The sequence below is a fragment of the Oncorhynchus masou genome, chromosome 9 (genome assembly GCF_036934945.1).
Source record: "Oncorhynchus masou masou isolate Uvic2021 chromosome 9, UVic_Omas_1.1, whole genome shotgun sequence".
In the NCBI taxonomy this organism is placed as follows: domain Eukaryota; kingdom Metazoa; phylum Chordata; class Actinopteri; order Salmoniformes; family Salmonidae; genus Oncorhynchus; species Oncorhynchus masou.
The window spans coordinates 60,590,360-60,601,571 of record NC_088220.1 but is presented as its reverse complement, the minus strand read 5'-3'; the positions used below and the strand labels follow the sequence as shown (position 1 = coordinate 60,601,571).

Here is an 11,212-nt window from a genome sequence, read left to right as displayed (position 1 = left end):
ACCTGGAACCTGGGCCAGTGTTTATAAAGAGTTTCAGTTCGAATGCTGATCTAGGATCATGTCTCCCCTGTCCATATCATTTTAATAATGATTTAAAAAGAAGCACTGATTCTAGATCAGCACTCCTACTGAGCCTCTGAATACAGGCCCTTGTGCCTAGTCATCTACAGTTATAAACTGGTGTCTAGTCATCTATGGATATAACCTGAGGGACAACAGAGAATTAGCTGGTTAGTTTAGGATGCTTTCTGTCTGGACCTGGACAGCCTGCGTGTCCTGCTGCCTATCTGCCTGTTCTGGCCCTGGGTCCCCCCTGGGTCTGACCCTGCGCCTGGGTCTGGTTCACCTCCTATTCTTCTCCCTGCCCCTGGTCCTCCTTTCTCTGGGTCTCTTGCTGTTGGGCCTTGTCACCACTCTCGCTGCCTGTCCTGTTCCCATCTCACACTGACAGTCTCTACTAGCTGAGGGAGCAAGAGCGCCGCCCCTCTGGGTATCACTGGTAATGACCGTTCCTGTGCCCCTGCTCTGGGCCAAACAGGTCCTCAGACACAGCCTGGGCTGTTCCAGTAGATAGAGCAAGGCTGGCCGCAAGCACAGTTCCCTCCCCTGTCATCGTCCAATGTAATGTCCTGGGGAGAGGCTTGGTCCACATCCTCTTCATCATCAAACATCTCAGGTCTGAAGATGCTCTGGTCTTCCTCTAGCAGGGTGGGATTGTCTGGGCTCTGGTCCTGGCTGGGAGGGGTAGCTGCCGGTCCATCCATTCCACTTACGGGCCTTCCTTCCTGGGCAGGGGATCCAGACTTACATTCTCCTGGTTCTCCTTCTCCCCCTCCATAGAGTCAGGCCGAGGCGGGACGACCAGAGGACCACAACGCCGGCCTGGGTCCCGGAAGATGGGGGGTCTTGATGTGGGTGGAGCTCACAGGGGTGGAGGTGGTGCAGGGGCCGTGGGTGGTGGAGACAGTGGGGGAGGGGCCTTTGGATCACTCTTCAGATGAGCGGAGGGGTGTTGCTGTGTCTGCTTCTGGTCACGTGCCCACAGAGAATACACACGTTATGGGAAACCATAGAAAGGAAAGACAACACAGTTGTATGAAGACTTATAATACATTTAGACATTCAGATGAGCTGATTGGAGCAGTCATCAGGTGTTGACAGTAAAGGCGAGAAAATAACGGGGAAAGTACATTGACGATGCCAACATTGGCCTCAAGGATCCTATATGCTGGGCCCGTAACAGCTAGGTTAGTGTACAGTACACTGCACATGTTTAGTGGTTTAGGGGTGTGGGCAAAGGATGTCTTTCTGACTCTTATCCAGAACAGTGCAGTGGAGAAGAAATCACCACCACCGTCTCACGCTCAATATAACACAAACAATGGTCAATGTGATTTATTTAAAGCAACAGTCTAACATCTGCTCATCAAGCTGCTTGCCTCAGACCAACCTAGCATCACTCAGCCATGTATAAGGTCTCGTAGTAATGAGACAGATTGGTGCACATACAAACTCCCCCCACCTGATCCAGCTCCTGACACCCCCACCCCTCAAAACGCAATTGACCAAACAGCTCAGCCTTACAACGACCCAAGTAACGAGACAGACAATAGACTAGAGCTCTAGAACGGAGTGTATCCACTTAATTTATAAACCCAGTGACCTCATAGTACTATCATTCCGTTAGGTTCAGACCCCATGTTCTTCTATGGATCCATCCTCAGTGAGGTCCAAGGTAACATATGAAGTCTGATATCTCACTGCATTTACGCTCACTTAGCTTGACACCTATAAGAGGTTCTGCTGTAACAAACAGCGGAGGGTAGGATCAGAAGCAAAACGGACCTAAAACATATATACACAACTTTATTGTACATCAACATGTCTTAACATTCCTAAAGAGGAAGAAATGTAAAATGATTTGACTAAAACCGAAGCTAAGAATCCTGAACATTGGTCAAATGAAACTCTTGCAGCAGGAAACAGCATCGGCACTGCTCCTCTACACCCCTAACATCCTTGTTCCATTACATTCATTTATCAGAGAAGTAGATCCAAAAAGCCTCACACATTGTTCCCATCCACTTTACTGGGACAGGACTGTTCATATAATACCATCCCATCATGAATAACAAGATAGAGGAACACACCAGATGTTGGTCTGCAGTGAGGTCATGTAGTCGAGGTAGTGGGAGATCTTTGTGGAAGACTGACTGATGCAATGGACTCATTAGGAACCACTTATACAAGGAGTTGACGTAAAGAGCTCTGGATGAAGCTTTCATATGTTTTTATGCACCAATCAAACCTCTGATAATCTACCAACTTCCCTGACATGACTTATTTATCTAATGTAATACATCTCTATACATCTCCTCTGTGTTTCCATGGCTGATGGTGGTCAGAGGCCACAGCGCAGGTGGGACAGAGACCATAGGGGGAACCCAGGACCTGACCCCCTGTAGCTGGGTGTGGGGCTCTGGGACCTTGAGAGGTGGTATTATGGCAGTGTGGTGCATCGTGGCCCAGAGAAGGCTGTCTGAGCTGGGACTAGGCCGACAGTGGGACAGATCTTCCACAGTCACTAGAGATTGACTGGCTGAACAGGATGGTGGTGCTGTTGAACATCTGGCTCCCTGCTCCATGGGTCTCTCCTGCCCCCTGTTGGCACCTGGAGAAGGTCATCAGCAACTGCATAGCACAGATGAAGGCGTTGTGGTGCCTGAGAAGGTTATGCACCCACTTGTACAGACCTGGTGTAAACAGAGACCAATCTTGTTAGTGGAAAACAAAATATAAAAACAAAATTATTCCTACTTTTCTAATAACACTTAATTTATCAATCCTCTAGGTTAAAACCACAACACACCTCTATCTTGTGGACAAGCATCACCACCAAGTGCCCAAGATAAGAAACTACACATTGTGTCAGGCAACGGAGACAGAGGGTTTGTTTGAGTAATTCAAGCTCGAGTGGCTGCAACCTGCGATCATTCATTTGAGTACCTGAAATGTATTTGTTGGGGTTGTTCCCAAACTGGTCGTCCACCAGAATGAGGGCTCCCCAGTCATTCTTGTGTCTGATACACCTGTGGTAGTAAAAACATGTTCAAGTTCAGGTAGTAACCTCCTGGTTTTCAAAATGATCAAACATTTTTATGCTTACTGATCATGAGCCTGATTTGTGAGCTAAGAAGAAGCCTCCTGTGATAGGATGAGTCGAGGACAGAGAAACAAACAAGAACACAAAGAGACCCGTACCTGACCAGGGCTTGGTTGAGGCCTGGATCTCATACCAGCGGGAGCCTGACAGCAGACCCCTGGCTTTACAGTGCTGGTCATTATACTTCATCTTCAGCTCCACCTGAAAACACAGCAGGAATGTTAGATGGAGACACGCCACAGGACAGGTTATCAGGACACTGCCATACTGCCACCACAGACCAAATGAAAGCTGAAACACAGCAGGAATGTTAGATGGAGACACGCCACAGGACAGGTTATCAGGACACTGCCATACTGCCACCACAGACCAAATGAAAGCTGAAACACAGCAGGAATGTTAGATGGAGACACGCCACAGGACAGGTTCAGGACACTGCCATACTGCCACCACAGACCAAATGAAAGCTGAAACAGAGCAGAACAGACAACGGGACACCGACTGGTATGCTTACAAAGACATTGAAAGATTAATAATAGAAAACATTTGTCCCGTTTTAAAATCTGGTTAGCTGAAGTCACTAGGCTGTTTCATATGGCAAGGATTTAGCATATCTCTGGCAGATCCATCACATTCGATAAGATATGGCAACCCTTTCTGTTTTATCGATCATGTGATGGGCAACATGTCACAGAGTCTGCAATCCACCCTGATCCATAGTAGCATACTTATTTATGACTTTTGTGTCCAATTTCAATTTTTAAAAATGGTGCCGAATATTTTCTACTCAGTCAAGGCACTGTTTTTGTTTTTCCTGTCTTCTTCCAGAGGGTGGGGGTGTTATTGTTGTATTGTTTGCTGTTATCTGTCTGCTTGTAAAAATGAATATGTATAAATAATATACTTTTATTATGTTACAGCCTTATTCTAAAATGACATGTTTTCCTCATCAATATACACACACACAATACCCCATAACGACAAAGCTGAAACAGGTTCAGACCATTTGCTATGAGACTCTAAATTGAGCTCAGGTGCATCCTGTTTCCTCTGATCATCCTTCAGATGTTTCTTCAACTTGATTGCAGTCCACCTGTGGTAAATTCAATTGAACAATGTATAAAAATATTTCCCGCTATGCGCACAATTCTTCTCTAACATGATGACTAATTGATTTAAAGAAAATGTAGTTCAACATCTTACCAAAAGTTTCGTAAGAGAGCGCATAGATACAAAATACTAATCGCTAGTGTGAATACCGGCAAAACGCTACGACCAGCGAAACATTGTGTATGTTACATCGATATTTAGTCGATCGATACACCCCAGACTTTTGGCCATCTGTTTCAGCTCGGTTTGTTTTCCAGTTATGTAGTTCACTGTCTCAACGTAAGGCACATTTCTTACAGACCTTTCCCAGCTTTAAAAGGTCAGCATTTAAAAAATAGATTTAATAGATTTCACCTACATTCTAATTAAACAGACGATAAATACTAGTCCACTAAGTGTTCTAGAATGCAGGAAAATGTGGGTCAGTTCAAGAGGGTGAAATGTTTTCTTTACCTTATGTCATTATAATCCAATCATTCATCTGAACTTTATTATAGCCTCAATATGCTTAACAGTTTTGATGAATTTCGAACGTTATTGGTGCGTTGGAAAAATGACATCTGATTAATTCATTAGGAGTATGATTTACATTCATAATTTTAACCACAATGTAACAAATAAGCAAACTGGTTTTAACTTTAGCAAACATTGTCAACATTAAATGTGCTCACTTCACTTCATCTCCCTCCGTTGCACTGTACTTTCTACTTTTAGCACCTTGGTCAAAAATGGTGCGTGCCCTTGCAAGGTCAAAATGTCAGGACTCCGGTTCCCCCATTGAAATTGTCTTTAGGTCAGGAATCCGATTCAACCGCGGGCCCCAAAAAAGTTCTGGAGAGGATGGTCAGGGGCAGAAACATAATTCCAAATTATTTGCGGACTGCAAATTGACCGCAAGAAACCCAAACAGATATAATATTAGACTAAAACATCATTTCAAACCTAGCTTACATTTGGATATGATCACATATACAGTGCCTTTGGAAATAATTCAGACCCCTTGATTTTCCCCACATTTTGTTAAGTTACAGCCAAACGACATGTCCTCCTAAAATGTCTTAACACAAACTCTCTTTGTAAAATCGAAATTCTAAGAACGATAGTTTGTTGAATAGATTTACAGTGGATTCAGAAAGTATTCAGACCCCTTGACGTTTTACACCATTTGTTACATTACAGCCTTATTCTAAAATTAATTTCTAAAATGTTTTACTCATCAATCTACACACAATACCACAATGACAAATCGAAAAACAGGTTTTTAGACATTTTGGATAATTTATTAAAAACAGATACCTTATTTACATAAGTATTCAGACCCTTTGCTATGAGACTCAATTGAGCTCAGGTGCATCTGGTTTCCATTGATCATCCTTGATGTTTCTACAACTTGGAGTCCACCTGCCTATATTTAGAGCAAAAACCAAGTCATGGGGTTGAAGGAATTGTCTGTAGAGCTCCGAGACCGGATTGTGTCGAGGCACAGATCTGGGGAAGAGTACCAAAACATTTCTGTAGCATTGAAGGTCCCCAAGAACACAGTGACCTCCATCATTCTTAAATGGAAGAAGTTTGTAACCACCAAGACTCTTCCTAGAGCTGGCCGCCCGGCCAAACTGAGCAATCGGGGGAGAAGGGCCTAGGTCAGGGAGGTAACCAAAAACCCGATGGTCACTCTGACTGAACTCCAGAGTTCCTCTGTGGAGATGGGAGAAACTTCCAGAAGGACAACCATCTCTGCAGCACTCCACCAATCAGGTCTTCATGGTAGAGTGGCCAGACGGAAGGCACTCCTTAGTAAAAGACACACGACAGCCCGCTTGGAGTTTGCTAAAAGGCACCTAAAGCACTCTCAGAACATGAGAAACAAGATTTTATGGTCTCATGAAACCAAGACTGAACTCTTTGGCCTTAATGCCAAGCGTCACGTCTGGAGGAAACCTGACAACATCCCAATGGTCAAGCATGGTGGTCATCATGGGGTGTTGTGTGTAGATTGCTGAGGATTTTTTGTAATTTAATCCATTTTAAAATAAGGCTGTAACGTAACAAAATGTGGGAAAAGTGCCTTCGGAAAGTATTCAGACCCCTTGAGTTTATCCACATTTTGTTACGTTACAGCCTTAAAATAAAATGGATTAAATAAAAAAAATCCTCAGCAATCTACACAAAATCATAACATTTGACTGAATCTTGTGTAGCCCAGAGCATTATCTTTGACATGAAGTGAGAAGGACAAATCGCTACTTGTCAGACACCCCAAAACCACCAAATGTGCTCCAGTGGCTGATAGGCTAGCCATAGCTGTGGGCCATCACCTGTGCTCGGACCTGCCATCCAGCACCTTTCAGGCATCAGGCAGGGCACATCCATTGAGATCTAATGTGATTCATGTGGGCTGTGGAGTGGGAAGGTGAGGGGTAGACCGGAATCTCAGGGGGAGACGCCAACCCCCTGTAAAAAAAAAAAAAAGAGCCTGAAGTGGTTTATTGCCTGCCCAGAATTCCCCCTCAGACAGATCTGTTGTGAAAGGGGGAATAAAGGGGGCATACAGTGGAGATGAAGAAGAGCAGAGACAGGAGGTCGGAGGGGATCTAGACAACACAAGTGATGAAGTTGATCTGGAAAACAGATCTGCTGTGAAAGATGGGAGGATAGAGCAAAAGGCAAAGAGATGGTGAGACGACAGGAGGTGGGGGGGCAGAAAAGGTGGTCTAGTCAACACAAGACGAGCAACAAGCCATGCCACAAAAAGGCCACGAAAGCATCCATCTCCATCAATTTGCATCCATCCGTCAATTAATCTCTCCTGGATTTTCAGTGCTAACCTTTTGGGATTGACAAGTGAAAAGTTCATGTGGCATCTGACGGGGGGGACATATGGGACATGCCAGCGAACAACAGGAACTGACAGGCAGGTGCCGTGTGTTCACAGCCCAGAGCACCATGTCCCCTAACGACACGGGCATGTACACACTGTTCCCCTCTCTGCTTTCTGTCCTGGCAGAGAGGTGTGTCATTACTGGACGTCATCATGGTCTGGATGAGTCCGTCCATATTTGGTCTGAGCCAAATAAAGAACAGGAATTAGATTCATTTAAAAAATAAATAAACGCCTCACTAGACCACGTCAAAATGGACCTGCAGAAGCCACTCCATTTTCTTCCTGGCCAGATGTATACCACTCATGTCATGGGGGCTCACGAGGCGCAGGTTTAGTGGCTGTATGGTGAGATGAGATGTCTTCTCCTGTCTGTTAAACACCAGAGGGCTTGATGCATCTGCTTCTGAGACCACAAACGGAAATGGCCAGTATCCCTGAGCAGCCAATGTCATCGAAATCCAATGGGAGTCTATTTCAGCGTCCCACCCCAAGTGAAAACCATATCTGACATGACAGGATGCATATGTGAAAAAGCCAATTCTAGCTTCTAGCGAATCTCCTCCTAAATGTGAAAGAAACTGCCAGATAGAAGAGATTAGTTAAAATGTCAGGAGATCGCTGGTCGCTTGTTCGCTTTGGCCCAGTCCTCCCACCGCTACCTGTTCATGCTTAAAAACATACATTTGACCAGCAAGCATGGTTTGCAGCTGAGCGGACCGGTTTGCGTGTGCCCCCCTGGCAGTCCTAACCATCTTGTGCCTGTCAGTGAGATTGTGGAGCGCTCCATCTGCCTAATGTGGCAGAGCTGACAGCTGGGAGCCTCGTCCTCAGTGTGTCCCTGTAAGACGTAAACACAACCAGCACACACACATTCTTACACCCCCCCCCCTAAACTGTCTGGTCCTCCTCCTCCATAAAGTATCAAAGCAGAGACACCAGGTCTCTATAAAACTATGTTTGTGTCTTAAAATGTCTGCTGTGCTCCTCATTAAGCAAACAGAGATGCCGTATCAGTGGCCTTTCATTGCCTGTTGAACCAGAGGATTGTTTCTCTCCCTCACCCACGACTGTGTATTGTAAGACATGCCTGTTGTGGAAAAAACAACTCTACATGTGTATAATGTAACATTGTGTGCGTCCCAAATGGCACCCTATTCCTTATATAGTGCAGGGCTCTGGTCAAAAGTAGTGCACTAAATAGGGAATAAGGTAACGTTTGGGATGCACTTTAAAATGTAATAGTAGCTTAGCAGAGCTTTCAGTGTGGAGGACTGTTTACAGTTCACCTTTGATCTCAGGCACGGTAACAGGCTAGTAAACGCAGTGCTGCTCTGTGCTTAGGTTAAAACCTTAAAGTTTTGCTGAGAGTTGGGTCTGGGAAAAGCAGTCTAGGCATGAAGGTAGGCGTCCACAATACATGAGGGCTCTACATAAGCTATAGGGGGTGCATGTTTGAAATGTGGGACAGGGTCAGTGAGTCCAAGTTAACGTGTGCTGAGAAGGGAATGTCTATATGTGATTCCATAAAGGCATACATGTTAAACAGCTGGGAGAGTAAGAATATATGTACTTTTGTGGCTGTGGGCATGTGAGCGAGACCATTTGAGTGTAGTATAAGTGTAGTTGTGAGAGAAAGTGTGCACTACATGTGTGATATGAACATGCGTGCATGTGAGTGTGTATCTGACCCCTCTAAGATCCCCGTCACAGCCGAGGCAGCGTTGTGTTGCTGTGTACCTGTGGCTTCCTGCCTGCCCGGCGCCTGCTTGGTTGTTTTAGCGTAGCTGTCAGAGGGGCCGTGGGGACAAACAGTCACAATGACCTGGACCTGACAGTCATTAGTGTCATGTCCTGTTCCCTCTTCTGGTAATGGGGGTCAGCTAGCAGACTTTACCACCCCCCCAGGGCTCCTCTGGGGCCAGGACCGGCAGCTGACACACCAGGAGAAGAAAAAAATAAAAAGGAGAGAGCAAGAGAGCTGACATGCGGACTTCCATTTACACCATAGATGAGAGGAAAGAGAACTTTTCAGAAAATATCTGCTGTGCTGTTGGGTGAATCTGTTTCTCAGCATGAGTATCCCCCAGAAGCCCATTGCTCGCACTCTCTCTCTCCCGCCCTCTTTCCTTCGGCCACATCTAGCCTACTCATCTCCCATCCCTCCAAGGCTACTCAAAATGTAGCCTGCAAAAAGGGAGCCTGCGATCGGGCTACACGATAAGGCTAAATACTGATGCTGGGCCTCGCGACCCTGACCTTAATTTGAACTTACTCTACCTATTGTCTTCTGATTTCGTCCTTATTCGGGTGTAAATATGAGACAAAAAATCCACAGAAAAGTGTGTTATTAACCCACCTGCCTCTGTGTGTGGCGATCACGATTTGCTTATCATCACCTACGGCACGCTCACAATAAAGACAGTACCCGCACGCGATGCATGCATACTAACCAGTCTTACAGGGGTTTACGTGGTTTTGTGTACAAGGTGATAGAAATCTCCACGGCAGTACCAGTGTTTGAAAAGTCAGTTTAATAATACATTCCTATGGATATTTTTTCGACCCGAAGGACCAACCGCACAGACAACCGGTAGAGCAAGTTCAAACGTTACATTATTCAACATTCTGGCTTGTAAGGAAACTTTCCAAGTGTTTGCAGTGCTTTAATTCAGACTGTATACACAGAAAGCTGGCATCACAGTCAGATTTATTAGGCAACACTGGGCCATGACAAAAAGGTAAGGAAGAATGGAGGGAGGAGGGATGGATGGAGGGAGGGTGAGAGGAAGACAAAGGTAGAAACTATCTGCTCAGGAGAGACAGAACAATCACTTTGGGATTATGTTTTATTCATCCGTTATTTTACCAGGTAAATTGACTGAGAACATTTGCAGCAACGACCTGGGGAATAGTTACAGGGGAGAGGAGGGGGATGAATGAGCCAATTGTAAACTGGGGATTATTAGGTGACCGTGATGGTTTGAGGGCCAGATTGGGAATTTAGCCAGGACACCGGGGTTAACACCCCTACTCTTACGATAAGTGCCATGGGATCTTTAATGACCTCAGAGAGTCAGGACACCCGTTTAACGTCCCATCCGAAAGACGGCACCCTACACAGGGCAGTGTCCCCAATCACTGCCCTGGGGCATTGGGATATTTTTTTAAACCAGAGGGAAGAGTGCCTCCTACTGGCCCTCCAACACCACTACCAGCAGCATCTGGTCTCCCATCCAGGGAGTGACCAGGACCAACCCTGCTTAGCGTCAGAAGCAAGCCAGCAGTGGTAGGCAGGGTGGTATGCTGCTGGCAAATTATATTACAGAGCACCAGAAAAAGAAGAGGATGGAGGATGCACTTTGTATGTGTGTGTGTCCCAGTGTGTGTATGTGTCCCAGTGTGTGTGTGTGTGTCCCAGTGTGTGTGTCCCAGTGTGTGTGTCAGTGTGTGTGTCCCAGTGTGTGTGTGTGTGTCCCAGTGTGTGTGTGTCCCTGTGTATGTGTGTGTCCCAGTGTGTGTGTGTGTCCCAGTGTGTGTATGTGTGTGTGTCCCAATGTGTGTATGTGTGTGTGTCCAGGTGTGTGTATGTGTGTGTGTATGTGTGTTCAGAACTTTTTCAGTGTGGAGGTCTGTAGGAAAACACATTGGTAGCCAGCAGATTCTGTGAAGCGCTTACACCTGTATGTGACTGACTGGACACAACGGTAAACAGGGGTCTTTCTCTCTGGGTCCTCTGCTGTGAAACAGACCCGATGGGCTCACCACCAAGAACTTGTCTCTGGTTCTTACCTGCAGGTCCTTGATGTTGGGGAAGGGGATGCCGACGTTGACCACTGTTCTGGCGTTGTCATCTGCGAAGTCCAGTCCTTCACTCACCTTCCCTCTACACACAGCCATCATCAGAGCTCCATTTGGGGGGGGGGGGACAGAAACAACCCCAACATCAACCCAGTCATCTGTCCTAAACAGATATGACTAGAATCCTTCCACATTTAAAAGGGTACCCAACACCAAACCAATTGGTGCTCAATCCCTTGCACAAGAGATACAGACAT

General features: G+C 45.9%; 1 pseudogene; it reads right to left on the bottom strand.

Annotated features, from left to right (window-relative positions):
* Positions 1 to 236: 236 nt before the first annotated feature.
* Positions 237 to 11,212, bottom strand: part of LOC135545051 (Fanconi anemia group J protein homolog) — a 59,246-nt pseudogene continuing 48,270 nt past the window's right edge.